Below are 15,634 nucleotides of genomic sequence, written 5' to 3'. Positions count from 1 at the left end.
TGGGGAGCGGCGGCAGGAGCCCCAGGATGGGTAAACCTGAGGGGTGAGGGTGGGCTGGGAGTGACTGTGAGGCGGTGTCCCCCTAGGCGGTCCCTGAGCCTCCCGCCTTAAGGCCTAGTGTCTGCCCGCATCCCTCCCAGAAGTGACCCCTGCGCAGGGGATTCCCGAGTGGGGAAGACAGCATCCATGCCCCCAGCGTCCCCCCACATCATGCCCCTACTGCCCCTCCCCCACAGCATGCCCCCCACTGCCCCTCGCCCACGGCATGCCCCCACCGTCCCCCCCACATCATGCCCCTACTACCCCTCCCCCCACATCCATACCCCCATTGCCCCCTCCCCCATCCCTGCCCCCACCGCCCCTCCCCCCCATCCCTGCCCCCCATGCTCCTGGCTATGGGACAGAGTAGGACAGTGAGGAGCTAGAAGAACGTCCAGTCAGGAAGCCCTGTTGCTCTCTTGCACCCTCAGGCTGGAACACAGAGCCCATCGCTGCTGAGAGCCCCCACCCACCGCACCCCGACGCTTGCCCACAGCCCTGCTGCTCCCCTGGCAGACAAGGCAGGGGACCATCTCCCGCCCCAGGGGGGTCTTCTCTCAGGGCGGCCCTCAGAGAGCAAGGGCTGCTTCTGCTCACCTTCCACAGCCCGCTCACGGCCTCAGCCCTTCCCACGCAGGTGCGGGGCAGCTGAGATACTCTACGTCCCCTCTACGGTCAGGAAGACAGAATCTGATCTTTGACTGAAGAGTGGCTGAGACGTGTTCTCTTGGAGCTCTAATCAAAGACCTCTTAAGATATTGAAGTGTCACGTTCTATTAAGCAAAATAACTTTTTATTTTGATTCACATAATGGAATGTTCTGTGTCATGTCCCTGATTTATATTTTATTTTTATATATTTTATATATTTGTATTTATTTTAACACTCTACATTTATTTCTTTGGTGTATTTTGACTCACGCACATGGGCTCTTTGTACAGTTTTAAAAATTTAAGGAAAGCCGACATATTTTTAAAACGTGTTACAACAGCAATTGTAGATACTATTATGTGTAACCTACCTGTGAGCCCACCCCACACCCGGGTCCTGGGCCCCAGCACGTCCTCTGACCCTGTCACCTGCCGGCCCTGCCCGCTCCCTGCCCCAAATCACGCGTCCTGCTTTACAATTTCCACACACGCTGTAGAGCCTTCATTCAGGGTGGGCTGCATACCAAACGCGTACGCCCCGCAGAGCTCTTCCTCCTGCTTCTGTGGCTCAAACAGGGAAGCATTTGAACAAAACGTAGCAAGGTTTTGTGGCCTCAAACTGGACCCAAATCAAATGAGGCAGAAATCCAAGTTCTTGCGAGGAAAGATAAGTGACTGCAGCCTCCCAGAGGCAGGCAGAACCAAAAGGACCCACTCCCAGGTATCAGAACGAGATGTACGCGTGCTTGCTGCCTTCCTTTGCAGTAAACTGGAGTTTTCAGACTCTTCCGGAATTGTGCTAGTGCTGAGCTGGGTGTGAGAATCCCACCCAGAAACCACATGCCAGGGGAATCAGTTTTGATTAAGGTTTTTGCTCTTAGGTCAAATGCTGTGAGGAGGAAAAGAAAAGAAAAATACTCTATCTTGACATGTTTTCTTTCTTTCCTTTTTTTTTTTTATAAAGATTTTATTTATTTATTTGACAGAGAGAGACACAGCGAGAGCGGGAACACAAGCAGGGGGAGTGGGAGAGGGGGAAGCACACGGAGCAGGGAGCCCGATGTGGGGCTCGATCCCAGGATCCTGGGATCATGACCTGAGCCGAAGGCAGACGTTTAACGACTGAGCCACCCAGGTGCCCCAACATGTTTTCTTTCTTAATATGTTTCTTATTAAAATGCAACCTTAAAAAAATAAATAAATGCAACCTTATTTCTCTCATTATTCTGTTATAGAATTAAAATACACAATACGTATATAATTTTAATAATTTCTTACATCAAATCATCTGGTAGATTAATTTTACCATCTACCCATCAAATCTATAACACTCATTACAGTTTATTAGACCATTTAATTTTTAACCACAATCATGAAACTCCATGCATCCAAAAGTAAAGTCTCACCACAAAGCAAAAACTTCTGTTTCTGGCTCTGATGAATAGCAAATATCAGACAAAAACCTGCACCAAAAACAACTCTAAAAGTTCGATTTTAAAAGCACATAGCAGGGGCGCCTGGGTGGCTCAGTAGGTTGGGCATCTGCCTTCGGCTCAGGTCATGATCTCAGGGTCCTGGGATCGAGTCCCGCATCCGGCTCCCTGCTCAGTGCAGAGCCTGCTTCTCCCTCTGCCCCTTCTGCCCCTCAACCCCCACTCAAGCTCTCTCTCTCTCTCAAATAAATAAATAAAATCTTTAAAAAAAAAAAAGCATATAGCAGATTGAAGGCATCGGCGAGCAACTGAGGCAGCCAGGACTTGAGGGGCTGAGGTCCTGGCCGGAGGGATTCACACTGAAGGAGCCCCGCATTCTCAGTCCCTTTCCCCGTTGGGGAAATCTGGTTCTGGGCCTGGCGGCCAAGCAGGGATGTGGCAGCTCAAAGCTTCCAGCATTCTCACAGCTACCAGCCAACCCTCTGCACCTCTGTTCCCTTCGGGGTATTTGCCTGGTTCTGAGCGGTCTGGGGGAGGGGCTAGGAAGCCAAGCGAGAAAGTGGCAGCTGACGGCCTACAAAGCCAAGCAGGATGTTTAGCAGAGGGAAGCTGGGGCCTGGCGTCGCAGGGACGGCGCCTGGGAAATACCCGGACCTTCAGACCAGGCCACTGCGTGTGACTCTCCAGCGGACTTGGGGCAAACATTGCCCCCACCCTGTATGGTTTCCCTGCACAATGTCGAACATTCACTCAGAAATGACCAGCCATGACAGGAGACAGGAACAAAAGTCAAACAAAAAAAATAGAGGGGCACCTGGGTGGCTCAGTCGGTCTGGGCGTCCTACCCTTGGTTTCATGATCTCAGGGTCATGGGATCAAGCCCCTCATCAGGCTCCACGCTTGGTGCAGAGTCTGCTTGGGTTTCCTTCTCCCACTTCCTCTGCCCCCCCAATAAATAAATAAAATATTTTTTATTTTTTATTTTTTTAAGGATTTTTGTTATTTATTTGGGATAGAGCATGCTCGCATGAGCAGGGAGATGGACAGAGGGAGAAGGGCAGAGGGAGAGAAGAAGAAGCAGACTCCCTGCTGAGCAAGGAGCCCGATGAAGGACTGGATCCCAGGACCCCAGCATCATGACCCGAGCAGAAGGCAGATGCTTAACTGACTGAGCCATGCAGGTGCCCCAATAAAATCTTTCTTTAAAAAATAGAAAAAATAGGGCGCCTGGGTGGCTCAGTTGGTTAAGCGACTGCCTTCAGCTCAGGTCATGATCCTGGAGTCCCGGGATCGAGTCCCGCATCAGGCTCCCTGCTCGGCGGGGAGTCTGCTTCTCCCTCTGACCCTCCTCCCTCTCATGCTCTCTGTCTCTCATTCTCTCTCTCACAAATAAATAAAATCTTTAAAAAAAAATTAAAATAAAATTAAAAATAGAAAAAATAAAAGAAACAGATTCACAGGTGGTCCAGATTATTGGTGCTATCAGACATGGATTTTTAAATAATTATGATTAAAACATTCAAGAAATAAATGACAGGATGGAGAATTCTACCAGAGGCCTGGACGCTATGAAAACAATAATGAGATGGAAATTCTAGAATTAAAAATAAAGTAACTGACATTAAGAGCTTGATGGATATGTCCAGTAGCTGGTTCTCCCTGGACGGACGACACATGTAGGAGAGGCTCTCAGCCGCAAGCTGAAGGAGTCAGCACCCACAGCCCCTACTCCTGGAGAGGCGAGCTCCTAGCTCGGTCCCACAGCTACGCCAGTAAAGGGGTTCCCGTGGCCCGCTGGGGCTGCATGCCCACCCCACCTCCTCGTCTACCCCCTCTCACTGCACACTCTGGTCCGCACCTTGGGGTCTGCTGCCGGGACTCCCTACAGAGCAGGAGTGTCCCCTGCATCAGAGCATCCTCACTCTGGGTAGGGTGGGGTGAGGGCTGGCCCCTGCAAGGCTGCAGGCAAGGTGGGGATACCAGGGTCTGGACAGGCCTGGCTTGTGGGAAGGAAGGCAGCTTTAGGAAGAGGGGGCGCTGCTGGGTGGGGAAGGAGGAGCCCTGCCTTCTCCAGAAGACCCACGGCCTCCCCTTATGTGGGGTCAGAGCCCCCCCACCTCCCAGAGACCATTCCAGAGGACAGCGGTGTTCCCTCGGATCCTGGGACCCGGGGTAGGCAGATGGCGGGGGGGCCTTCCCTCCTGCCCCCCTTCTTCCCGACCTGCCCTCTGGCTCCTGTCCCTGCCCAGCAGAGTGGCCACCCCAAAACACAAATAGCTCCCTGTGGCCCTCGGGCCGTGGCACAAACCTGAGCCTAGGAGGCCCCCCGAATGCACCCTCTCCCCTCCAGCCTCATTCCCACTCTTGAAGCTCTGGGCCACCACCCTGCACTCTGGGCTTGTGTGCCCACTGTTGGCTGCCACCCCCCCATCCCAGCTTGAAGGCCTCGACCCCAGGAGCACGTGCTAACCTCCCCGCCCCCCCGCCCCGCTCTACCCCTGCTGTTTGCCCTGGTAGCCCCTGGAGGAGCCCTGCTGTCACCCACTCGTCACACTTTATCTACCAGACCGAGGGCGCAGCTGGGTGAGGAGGGGCTGAAGCCGGGGGCAGCTGAGGGGCCCTGCCTGCACCGGGGCTGGGTCATTCTCTTCGCCTTCCTCCGCAGACCCCGGGCACTGGAGCAGGTCCCCTCTGCACACACTCTGCTCTGGGGCGCCTTCCAGTCTTGGAGCAACAGAGATTTCCCGCGGGACAAGCTCAGAAATGTGTCCCTGCAGGCGAAGGAGTCTGAGCACAAAGAGGTGTCCCTTGAGGACAGCCGTCCACCGGAGAAAGAGGGACTGGATGTCCAGCCTGGTCTGGCCAGCGGTGGACACCGCACAGACACACGTCCTGCTGTCCCAGAGGACGGTGCCAATGGGGACTCGTGATCCACCCAGCAGCTTGTGATCTGAGGCGAGTCACGTGGCTTCTCTGTGACTCAGTTTCCTTACCTTGCCATCAGAAAGACTGGGGCCCAGGCAGAGGGAGGGAGGGAGGGGGTGGGAGGAGCTGAAACAGTCCCCACCTGGCAGGGTTGGCAACCGCAGGGGCGAAGAGCTGCAGGGGCGAAGAGGGGCTCTGGGAGACCCAATTTAGGGGCGGGGGGAGGGGCGAGGTGCGACCAACCGGCCCCAGGAAGTGGGGACAGATGAGAGTTCTATTTTTTTAAAGATTTTATATATTATTTATTTGACAGAGAGAGAGAACGGGGGGAGCAGAGGGAGAGGGAGAGCAGGCTCCCCGTTGAGCAGGGAGGCTGATGTGGGGCTCGATCCCAAGACCCTGAGATCATGACCTGAGCCGAAGGCAGACGCTTAATGACTGAGCCACCCAGGGGCCCCCGGATGAGATTTTTAAATGTGTGCTTTCTTTTCCTATGAGAGCGGGGCCACAGAGCCATATTTTGAGATGCACCCCAGCCATCTCGGAGGGACCCCAGGGACAACAGTCGCCTTCTTGTCTTCTGAGTTCCCAAAGCCACAGCAGAGACCCTGGTCCCCAAGCCAACGTGCTTGTCCTTTTCAGCCCAGGACTGGGCTCACAGCTTTCCCCTGGAGTGGGGAGGGGGGAGAACTGGGGTGTGGACAGCATGAAGGCCCCCCGGGGGGGTCACCAGGGAAGGAGAGGCACTGCGGCACCCCACCAGTGTCAGAGAGTTGAGGCGTCAGGGAACCTGCCTGGAAAGCTTTGTGCTAAGCCCTTGGGCCAATCTGCTCCTGCAGAACTCCTCGCGGCCTTACCCGTCTGTGAGCCCCTGACTCTCCCACGATGAGACTGGGACTGTGCTCAGCTTGGCCTGGATGCTCCGGGGCAGAGAGCCAGAGGACGGGGTTCCCGGAACGTGCCCGCTGTGCTGGCATGGTGTGCCCCCTCCCCCAGTCCTGGGCAACTTAGAAGAGCCAAAGAGCACAGATGGGAGAAAGCAAGAAGGGGGTCAGGCCAGCAAGGAGGCTCCAGACGCTGGGGCCAGGGAGGTCTGGGAGCTGTGGGGAGAGGAGGGGGCCGGCGAGGGGAGGATGGAGGTGGCTAAGGCCAGGATGGTAGGAGGGGCAGGATTTCACTGGCTTCGCTTGTTTCTCAGGATGGGGAGCCTGCAGTAAGGGCCTGTCCGTAGAGAGGTGCAGACAGTGGGAAGGATGACGGGCTCAGTGGGAGAGTGGCAGGGAGGCAGGGCCTGGGCTCAGGAGCCCCAGGCAGGAGGGAAGGACACTTCCAAGACTGAGCACCACTGTATGTCCCTGGGAAGCCCCGGCCCTGCCTTATCTCCCGTGGGCAGGCGGCATACAACACTTACAAGTGGGCTGGGCTGGGGAAGTTTCCATGACCCTGATGGGGGACAAGGCGCCCAGCAGCTGGGCTGGCCTGGCTCCTCACAGCCCTGGAGCAGTGGGCTCTAGGCTTCTCCTTCTCAGCCCCCAGGCCTACAAGTAGGGGGCTCACACTCACACCCTGGGCTGGGGGAATCCATCCGCTAAAGGGCCTGGGCCGTCCCACACAGGACCCCCGGCTCCAGGCAAGCAGGGACCTCCCCTGATGGGTGGGCAGGAGCAGACAGCTCGTCCTGCAGGGACTGGACCAGGTGGTGAGCAAAGGAGTCTGGGCAAATGCAGGAGGAGCAGTATTGACCCTATTCTGTCCCACAAGGAAAGGAGGACCTCCCCCTCCCCCCGCCCAGCTGATAACAGATGGTACAAAAAAAGAGAAGATAGCCATCCCACTTATGAATATAGATGGAAGTAGGGTAATTAACATCAAGATTGGAAAAGAAGAATTACAAAGCCACCTCTTTCTGAGGACAATATGCTTGACTACCTGGACAATCTGAGACACTCTAGTAAAAACTACTGGAATCAAGAGAATAATCTGGTGAATTGGCAAAAAGAGAAGCTTATGGAATGATCAGTCTTTTATTTTTTTTTTCTATTCCAATAATGAGCTTTTAAATGAGAAAATATGTCCTATTTGTTACAGTGACACAGAAATATAAAATAGTTAAGGAGACCACTAAGGACGGCCCAGGTCCTAAACGAAGAAAGCTCTACAGTCTTGCAGAACAGTGCAGAGCGAGATCTGAGCAAAGGAAAGCAATGCTAGTTAGTTGCACAGAAGATCTTGGCAGGGGCTAGAACGATCTTCAGACGCTTGTGAGAGAGTAAATGCCCAGAACAGCTGAGAAAAGAGCAAAAGGGGATAAAGCAAAAAGATACAAAGGATGGAGCAAAAAGATACAAAAGGGCAAGGGAGCATCTGCCTTCCCAGATATTAAGCCGACCTCTAAAGCTACTGTGTAACCCAGTAAATGTGGAACTGATTTAAGAAGAGACAAACAAGTCCCCAGACCCCAGTAGAAGTTCTAGAAATCATCACCATTGTACGGGAGAATTTGGCCAAGGACAGCAGAGGAGGGAAGATTCTGTTTAATAAGTGGTGCTGAGGCAACGAGACGACCGTCGGTAGGAAAATGTCCCATAGCATGTCAGCGCCCAAACCAGACTGATTCAATCACTAAGTGCAGAAATCAAAAGAATTGGGGAAAAAAAGAAAACAGACCACATATGGAATCCAGGGTTGAGAAAAACCTCTTAACCCAAGCTAGTTCCCCTAAAATTATAAAGAAAAGATAGACATAGTTCACTCCATAGAAATATTAAATTTTGTGTGGAAAAGGAAATTGTAAACAAGCTCAATGCAAACATGGTAAATTGGAGAGGGCGGCACCCGGCTGGCTCAGTTGGTGGAGTGTGCAACTCTTGATCTCAGGGTTGTGAGTTCGAGCCCCATGTTGGGGGAAGAGATTGCTTTAAAAAAATGGTAAATTTGGGAAAACGTATATATTTGTAAAGCAGACAACAGACAAATAATGATTATCTATAATATAGAAAAGGCTTTTGGTAAGTGACAAGAAACAAATATTTTAAGTTTTTATTTATTTGAATCACATATACACCCAACATGGGACTTGAACTCACAACCCCGCGATCAAGTGTCACACACTCTTCCAACTGAACCTGCCAGGCACCATGACAGAAACAATTTTTTTTTTAAAGATTTTATATATTTATTTGACAGAGAGACAGAGAGAGTGAGCACAAGTAGGCAAAGCGGCAAGCAGCGGGAGAGGGAGAAGCAGGCTTCCCGCCGAGCAGGGAGCCCGACACGGGGCTCGATCCCCGGACGCTGGGATCATGACCTGAGCCGAAGGCAGATGCTTAACCGACAGAGCCAGGTGCCCCCAGAAACAAATCTTTGAAAACCAGTAGAAAGATGGACAAAGGATATAAATAGGCAACTCACAGACGAGCAAAGACAGCTGGTCACCACACACATGCATTCACTACCTGTTGGGGAAACGCCAAGTAAAGCACCAGTGACACAGGGCTCCACCCTCAGGCTGTCAGACATTGGAAACGGGCTAGTGTCCAGGGTTTCTGGGGGCGTGAGAGGTCAGGGACCCTCCTGTGCTGATGGACGAAACGAGAGCTGTTACAGTGCCTTGCAAAACCGTCTGTCAACCACAAATAACATCAAAAAGACAAATGGATATCACTCCCCTGATTGAGAATTTCTGCCATAAAAATGAAACCTCCATTGCAGAAAAAATGTTTGCAGATGGCTAGTGTAGCCTCCTTTTCGTGGCACGAGGGCAAAAGCTCCGGTCCACAGAGGGAATGCCAACACAGGCAAACGTTTCCTTTTGTTCATTAATGCACTCAACAATTGCATGCTGAGCTATGCGCGTGACGCTGTTTTAAGATCTGAAACCATGGCAGGAAACAAATCAAAGCTCTAGCCCCTACAGAAGTTTTATTCTAGTAAAAAAGACAAAAAAATAAACAAAAAATATATTTAAATGTTAGGTAGTAGTAAGTACTAAGATCAAAAAAATAACTAAGGAGAGAAAAAGAAATTAAGAAAGCAATTCCATCCTCAACAGCATCTCAACGAATTAAATATTTATGGGGCACCTGGCTGGCTCGGTCAGTTAGTCTGACTCTTCATTTCTGCTTAGGTCATAACCTCAGGGTCGTGAGGTCAGCCCCACTTCAGGCTCTGCACTCAGTGGGGAGTCTGCTCAGGATTCTCTCACTCTCTCCCTTTGCCCCTCCCCCCTCCCTGCGGGCATACACACCACTCTCTCTCTCTAAAAAAAAAAAAAAAGAATTAAATATTTAGGAACAAATCTACCCAAGTTGGTGAAAGCCTTGAATGCTGAAAACTACAAAACAACGGCTGAAAAGAATTTCAGAGGACCTACATAAACAGAAAGACATCTGTGCTCATGGATGAGAAGACTCAACACCGTAAAGGGTCAGTACCCTAAGCAATCTACAGATTCAACAGGACCTCCATGCAAATTCCAAGAGCCTTTCCCACATAAATAGAAAGGCCAATCCTCAAATTCATGTGGAATTGCAAGGGGTCCTAAGTAGCCTAAATAGTCTTGAAAAAGAATAAAGTTGGAGGACTCCCGCTTCCCAATTTTGAAACTTACTGCAAAGCTCCAGTAATTAAAATAGTATAGTACTGGCATAAGGATGATGTATGGACCAATGGAATAGCATAGATAGCCCAGAAGTAAACCTTCACACGTATGGTCAATCGGTTTTTGACAAAAGTAGCAAGACCACTCAATGGGGAAAGGACAGTCTTTTCAACAAATGGTGCTGGGAAAACTGGATACTGACAAGCAAAAGAATGAAGCTGGACCCTTACCTCATGTCATAATCAAAAATTAACTCATGGGGCGCCTGGCTGGCTCAGCATATGACTCTGGATCTTGGGGTCATGAGTCCAAGCCCTGTGTTGGGCATAGAGCTTACTTTAAAAATAATTACTTAATTAACTAATTAACTCAAAATGAATCAAAGACCTAAATTTAAGAACTAAAACTGTAAAATTCAGAATAAAATATAGAGTAAAGCCTCCATTACCTTGGATTTGGCAATGGATTCTTAAGTATGATACCAAAAACACAGGAAACAAAAGAAAAAATACAAATTGGATTTCATCAAAATTAGAAAACTTTCTGAATCAAAGGACGAGGCAACCCACAGACTGGGACAAAGTATTTGTGAATCATACATCAGATAAGGGATTAATATGCAGAGTACATAAAGAACCTCTACAACTCAACAGCAGCAACAAAACAAACTACTCTACTAAAAAATAAGCAAAACAAGGGTGCCTGGGTGGCACAGTTGGTTGAGCATCTGACTCTTGATCTCAGCTCAGGTCTTGATCTCAGGGTTGTGAGTTCAAGCCCCATGTTGGGTTCCATGCTGGGCGTGGAGCCTACTTAAAAAAAAAGAAAAAACATTTCTCCAAAGAAGACATACAGGTGGTCAATGAGCACATGAAAATATGCTCACCATCATTAGGCACTAGGGAAACGCAAGTCAAACCGCAATGAGTCATCACTATGCACCCACAAGTTTGGCCATGATTTAAAAATGGAAAACCACAAGTATTGGTGAAGATGTGGAGAAATCATCACACTGATCCTGAAATTCTCATGGAAATGCAAAAGACCCAAAATAACCAAAACAATCTCTAAAAAGAAAAAGTTAGGGAACTCATACTTCCTGATTTCAAAATGCATACAAAGCTACAGTAATTCAGACAGCGTGGCACTGGTGGGACGATACATTCCAGATCGTGGAAGCAGAACCGAGAGTCCAGAAATAAACCCAGACATGTATGCCGAACTGATTTCCAGCAAGAGCACCAAGACAGTGCAGCGGGAAAGAACAGTGTTCAGTGATGCTGCTGGGGCAACGGATTTCTAGACCCACAGGAATGAAGTTGATCCACTGCCTCACGACATGCACAAAATTACCTCAAAATGTATCAAAGGGGTGTCTGTGTGGTGCAGTCCGTTGAGGGTCCAACTCTTGATTTCAGCTCAGGTCATGATCTCAGGGTCGTGAGATCGAGCCCCACGTCGGGCTCTGTGCTGGGCGTGCAGCCTGCTTGGGATTCTCCCTCTCCCTCTGCCCCTCCCCAACCACTCTCTTTCTCTCTCTTAAAAAAAAAAAAAAATCAAAGATCTAAACATAAGGGCCCGAGCCATAAAACTCTAAAAAGAAAACACAAAAGCAAATGTTACCATGATGCCAAGAGCATAAGCAACAACAGAAATAGGTAAATTTGCCTTCCGTAAAATTAAAAACATTTATGCTTCAAGGAACACAATCAAGAAAATGAAAAGACAGCCTACAAAATGGGAGACATTATTTGCAAACCCTCACATCTGATAAGCATCTGACAACCAGAATATATGAAGAACTCTTACAAATGGATAACAGGCAAAAGACAAATAGCCTAATTAAAACATGGGCGAAGGATATGAACAAAACATACAAATGGCCAATATGCACAGGGTAAGATGCTCGATATGATTAGTCGTTAGGGAAATGCAAATTAAAACCATGAGGCGATGCCATTTCGCTCCTACTGGAATGGCTGTCACCCAAAAGACACCCAGTAACAAGTGTTGGCGAGGATGTGGAGACGCCCGGCCCCTCTATGTTACTGCTGGGAATGAACGTGGCGCAGGCATGTTGGAGACAGTTTAAGAGTTCCTCAACAATTCAAACAGAGAGCTACCATATGATCCAGAAATTCAGCTTCCAGATATATAACCAAGAGAATGAAAAACATATGTCCACACAAAACATGTACATGTGTGTTCACAGCAGTGCCATTCACAATAGCCCGAAAGAGAAACAACCCAAATGCCCACCGACAGATGAAGGGATAAACAACATGCGGTCTGTCCAGTGGGGAGGGGGAGGGACTGCGCGTGGGGACCCGGTTTCTTTCAGGGATGATGAAATGTTCTGAAGTTAGATCATGGTGATGGGTGATGTTGGCTCAACTCTGTGAACACTAAAAACCACTGAACTCTACCCTTTGAAGGGCTGAATTTTATGGTATGTGAATTATATCTCAGTTTTTTAAGTTTTGTGGAATTACAGGCTTTGCATATAAACAATCTCTTACATGCGACGCCTGGGCGGCTCAGTCAGTGGACTCTTGGTTTCAGCTCAGGTCATGATCTCAGGGTCCTGGGATGGAGCGGAGAATCGAGCCCTGCATCGTATCAGGCTCCCTGCTCAGCCGGGAGCCTGCTTCTTCCTCTCCCTCTCCCACTCCCCCTGCTTGTGCTCTCTCTCGCTCTCTCGCTCTCTCTGTCAAATAAATAAATAAAATCTTAAAAAAATAAAAAAATAAAAAATAAATTAAAAAACCCCAATATCGGGGCGCCTGGGTGGCTCAGTTGGTTAAGCGACTGCCTTCGGCTCAGGTCATGATCCTGGAGTCCCGGGATCGAGTCCCGCATCGGGCTCCCTGCTCGGCAGGGAGTCTGCTTCTCCCTCTGACCCTCCTCCCTCTCATGCTCTCTGTCTCTCATTCTCTCTCAAATAAATAAATAAAATCTTAAAAAAAAAACAAAAACCCAATATCTTACAGATATCTTTCAGTAGAGACCTGTGCCTTCCTTAGATATAAATTATACTTCAATAAAAAGTAAAAGAAAAATACAATTAGCATGCTTATATCCACCAAAAAACAGACAAAGCAATCAGAGTGGTTTTACTGCTGATCACCCCAAACTGGAAACAACCCCCAGGTCTCCCACGGGAGAGTGGGCAGTCCCTCATGGGAGGCTGCCGAGCAGTAAGAGGACTATGGCTCCATGCAACACGTGGATGAATCTCATGGACAGCTTACCAAGTGAAAAAAGGCTGGATGCAGAAGAGGGCATATTGCTCGAGTGCCTTCAGATGAAGCTCAGAACCAGGCGGAGCTGGTGAGCGACCAGGGGGGGCCGTACCAACTGAATGGGCACAAGGGTGTGGGCCCGGGCTCCGAACTCGGGTGTTTGCAGGGGCGTCTACGCACATACACGTTATCTAGCTGTCCACCTCAGATGTGGGCTCCGTGCTGTGTCGAAGTCACACCTCAAGGCAAACACGGGAGATAAAGAATCAGCATGATTTTTAACACATTGCCATCCGTCTAAGTTGAAAACACGCACATGGGGGCGCCTGGGTGGCTCAGTCTGTTAAGCAGCTGCCTTCGGCTCGGCCATGATCCCAGGGTCCTGGGATCGAGTTCCACATCGGGCTCCCTGCTCAGCGAGGAGCCTGCTTCTCCCTCTCCCTCTGCCGCTCCCCCTGCTCGCTCCCTCCCTCCCTCTCTCTCTCTCTCTGACAAAAGGATAAATAAAATCTTAAACACACACACACACACACACACACACACACATGAAATAAGCTTAAATAATTGTTTAAACAAATATAAACACTTTACCCTGGCGCAGCCGAGGCCAGGAGGGACCCCGGGGACCGGGCAGGGTGAAGGGATGGAGGAGGAGGTGGACTGTATCAGGATGTGTATCTGGCTCCTGGGAGCTGCCCTCTGCTCTGCGGCCCCTGAGGCCTTGGGGGCCACCTCTCTCCCCTGGCCTGCCCTCCCTCTCCTAACCAGCCACCTCCCCAACTCACGGAGGTCCCAGGTCCCCAGCTCTCCCCTGCCAGGGCCCGGGGAAGGGGCCGGTGAGCCTGCTGTTACCTGCCCCTCTGCAGCCGGCCAGCTCGCCCGGTCCCCCAGGGAGGACGCAGGCAGTTTTCCCCGAGGGCTCCCGAGGGCACCCCTGGACAGTGTCTTGGGCACGTGTAGGCTGGCTTCCGGTGGAGAGTCCCGCTCCAGAGACCGCAGATTGAGTAGCTTTCGGGAACAATGCAGCAGATGGACCCGAGGGAGGGGCAGAGGGCAGGCTGGGTGTGAGCACCCGCACGTCCTTGAGGACCCCGCAGTCCCAGGGGTACTGGAGCCCCTCCAGCTCCTGCTCTCCCTTCCTGCTGCCCGCAAGCTGTCCAGAGACCCCTGGCGGGTCCCCACCTGAACCTGGCCTGCCATCGCCCCGCCCCCGCAGAGACCGAGGCCGCCGCTCCAGGCAGCCCCCCCCCCCCCCCCCCGCCACCCACCCTCCCGGGCTCCGGGGGGCAGCCACCCCGCGGCCTCAACACAGGCCTGTGCTGGCCCCTCCCAAATCCCAGGCCCCACCAGGTCTCTCTGTTCCCCCAACGCCGGTGCCAGAGCCGAGGTCACCGCCCCGGTGCCCCCCGCCGCGACCGTCCCTGTCCCGCAGATCCGGCCCTGGCCACCTGCTTCGCCGCCCGTCCCCCACACCCGGACGCCCACCAAGGCCTTGACCGCTTACTTGGGGGGGGGAGTCCAGGCCTCCTCCTCGCCCCGGACCAGGGCAGCCGCCCCCCTTTCTCCTCTCTGCACACAGAGCCACCTTCCTAAGCGCCGCCTAAAGCCCCCAGGCTTCCCCCTTTCTCCTGGGAGCCCCCGCGACCAGCCCCGCTCCCCCCACCCCGTCCCACACACCCCCTGGTCCGCGCGCAGGGGCAGGGTCTCCCCAGGTGTGTGCTCCCCACCCCCCGCAGGGCGAGAGCCCGGATTCCACCCGCGCCAGCTGCACTCAAAGGGCGGCGCTTTCCCTCAGCTCCACGATCGGGGTGCGGAGGGGATTTGCTCGGAGGAGCCCCCAGCGCATCCCTAGGAGAGGCGGGTCCTGCGCGGGGTGCTTTGCGGCTCGGGGCCGCCAGATGGCGCGCTGGTCGCGGGGACGAGGCCCGGAGGACTCCTGAGAGGGTCCCCGGGATGCTGAGAGCCCCCCACCCCCACCCCAGATGCGGAGACCCCCTGATGCTGAGGGCCCTCGGGATGCTGAGTGACTCCCCCGGATGCTGAGAACCCCTTACAACCACCCCAGATGTGGAGAGCCCCGCCGATGCTGAGTGCCCTTGGGACGCTGAGTGGGTCCCCTGGATGCTGAGAGCCCCTCCAGGCTGAGGGGATGCTGAGAAACGCCCCACCCCCACCCCCGCCAAGCAGAGAGCCCTGGATGCTGAGGACATCCTGGGGTGGAGAGCAGCCCTGGACTCCAGGAGGAAGGGGCCTCCCCATGCAGACACCTGGTTCCTTGCTGTCAGAGCAAGAGTACAGGGCTCACCACCGTGTGACCTGAGGATGACTTGGGACCCACCCTCCAGGCCCTGGCTGTCCCAGTTCTACAGCTGTGGCCCACCCTCCTGGGTGCAGTGCCCACCCCAGCCTGAGCATAAGAACCAAGGTTTGGCTTCAGGGGCCATGGGGGGTGAAAATCACTCATCTCACCAGGAACACAGTGCCCCCATGGGGCCAAGGTCTCCCCTCCTCCCTGCTCCTCTGCACAGGTAGGCAGGGCAGCCGGGTGGGGGTGGGGTGGGGGTGGGGGAGGGCGGCTGCCAAGGGTGCTAGCTCTGTTGCTTCTTGGAAAGCACAGGGAGAGTCTGAGTCAGCTGTTCGTCTCTCTTAAGGATGTGGGGAGCCTCATCACTAAGCAAACCCCACCGCCTGGAATTTGGTTACACGTCCATCCACCCCCCTTCCCACTCACGCCGGCACTGTGGT

The 15,634-nt window shown here is 52.4% G+C and overlaps 1 long non-coding RNA gene across 2 annotated transcripts; it reads right to left on the bottom strand.

Moving 5' to 3' along the window:
* Positions 1 to 921: 921 nt before the first annotated feature.
* On the bottom strand, positions 922 to 14,724 carry LOC118549419 (uncharacterized). Of its 2 annotated transcripts, none has more exons than XR_004924086.2 (4): positions 14,567 to 14,724; positions 13,742 to 13,897; positions 12,899 to 13,128; positions 922 to 1,578 (listed from the first exon to the last, which is right to left on the bottom strand). It is a non-coding gene; the product is annotated as an uncharacterized LOC118549419 (long non-coding RNA). The 2 variants fall into 2 exon arrangements; XR_013440851.1 differs by lacking the exon at positions 922 to 1,578 and adding an exon at positions 11,412 to 12,354.
* Between the last annotated feature and the right edge of the window lie 910 nt (positions 14,725 to 15,634).

Source organism: Halichoerus grypus, chromosome 8 (assembly GCF_964656455.1).
Source record: "Halichoerus grypus chromosome 8, mHalGry1.hap1.1, whole genome shotgun sequence".
NCBI classification, from domain to species: domain Eukaryota; kingdom Metazoa; phylum Chordata; class Mammalia; order Carnivora; family Phocidae; genus Halichoerus; species Halichoerus grypus.
Note: the sequence above shows the minus strand (reverse complement) of the source record. Positions and strands in the feature narration are given on the sequence as shown.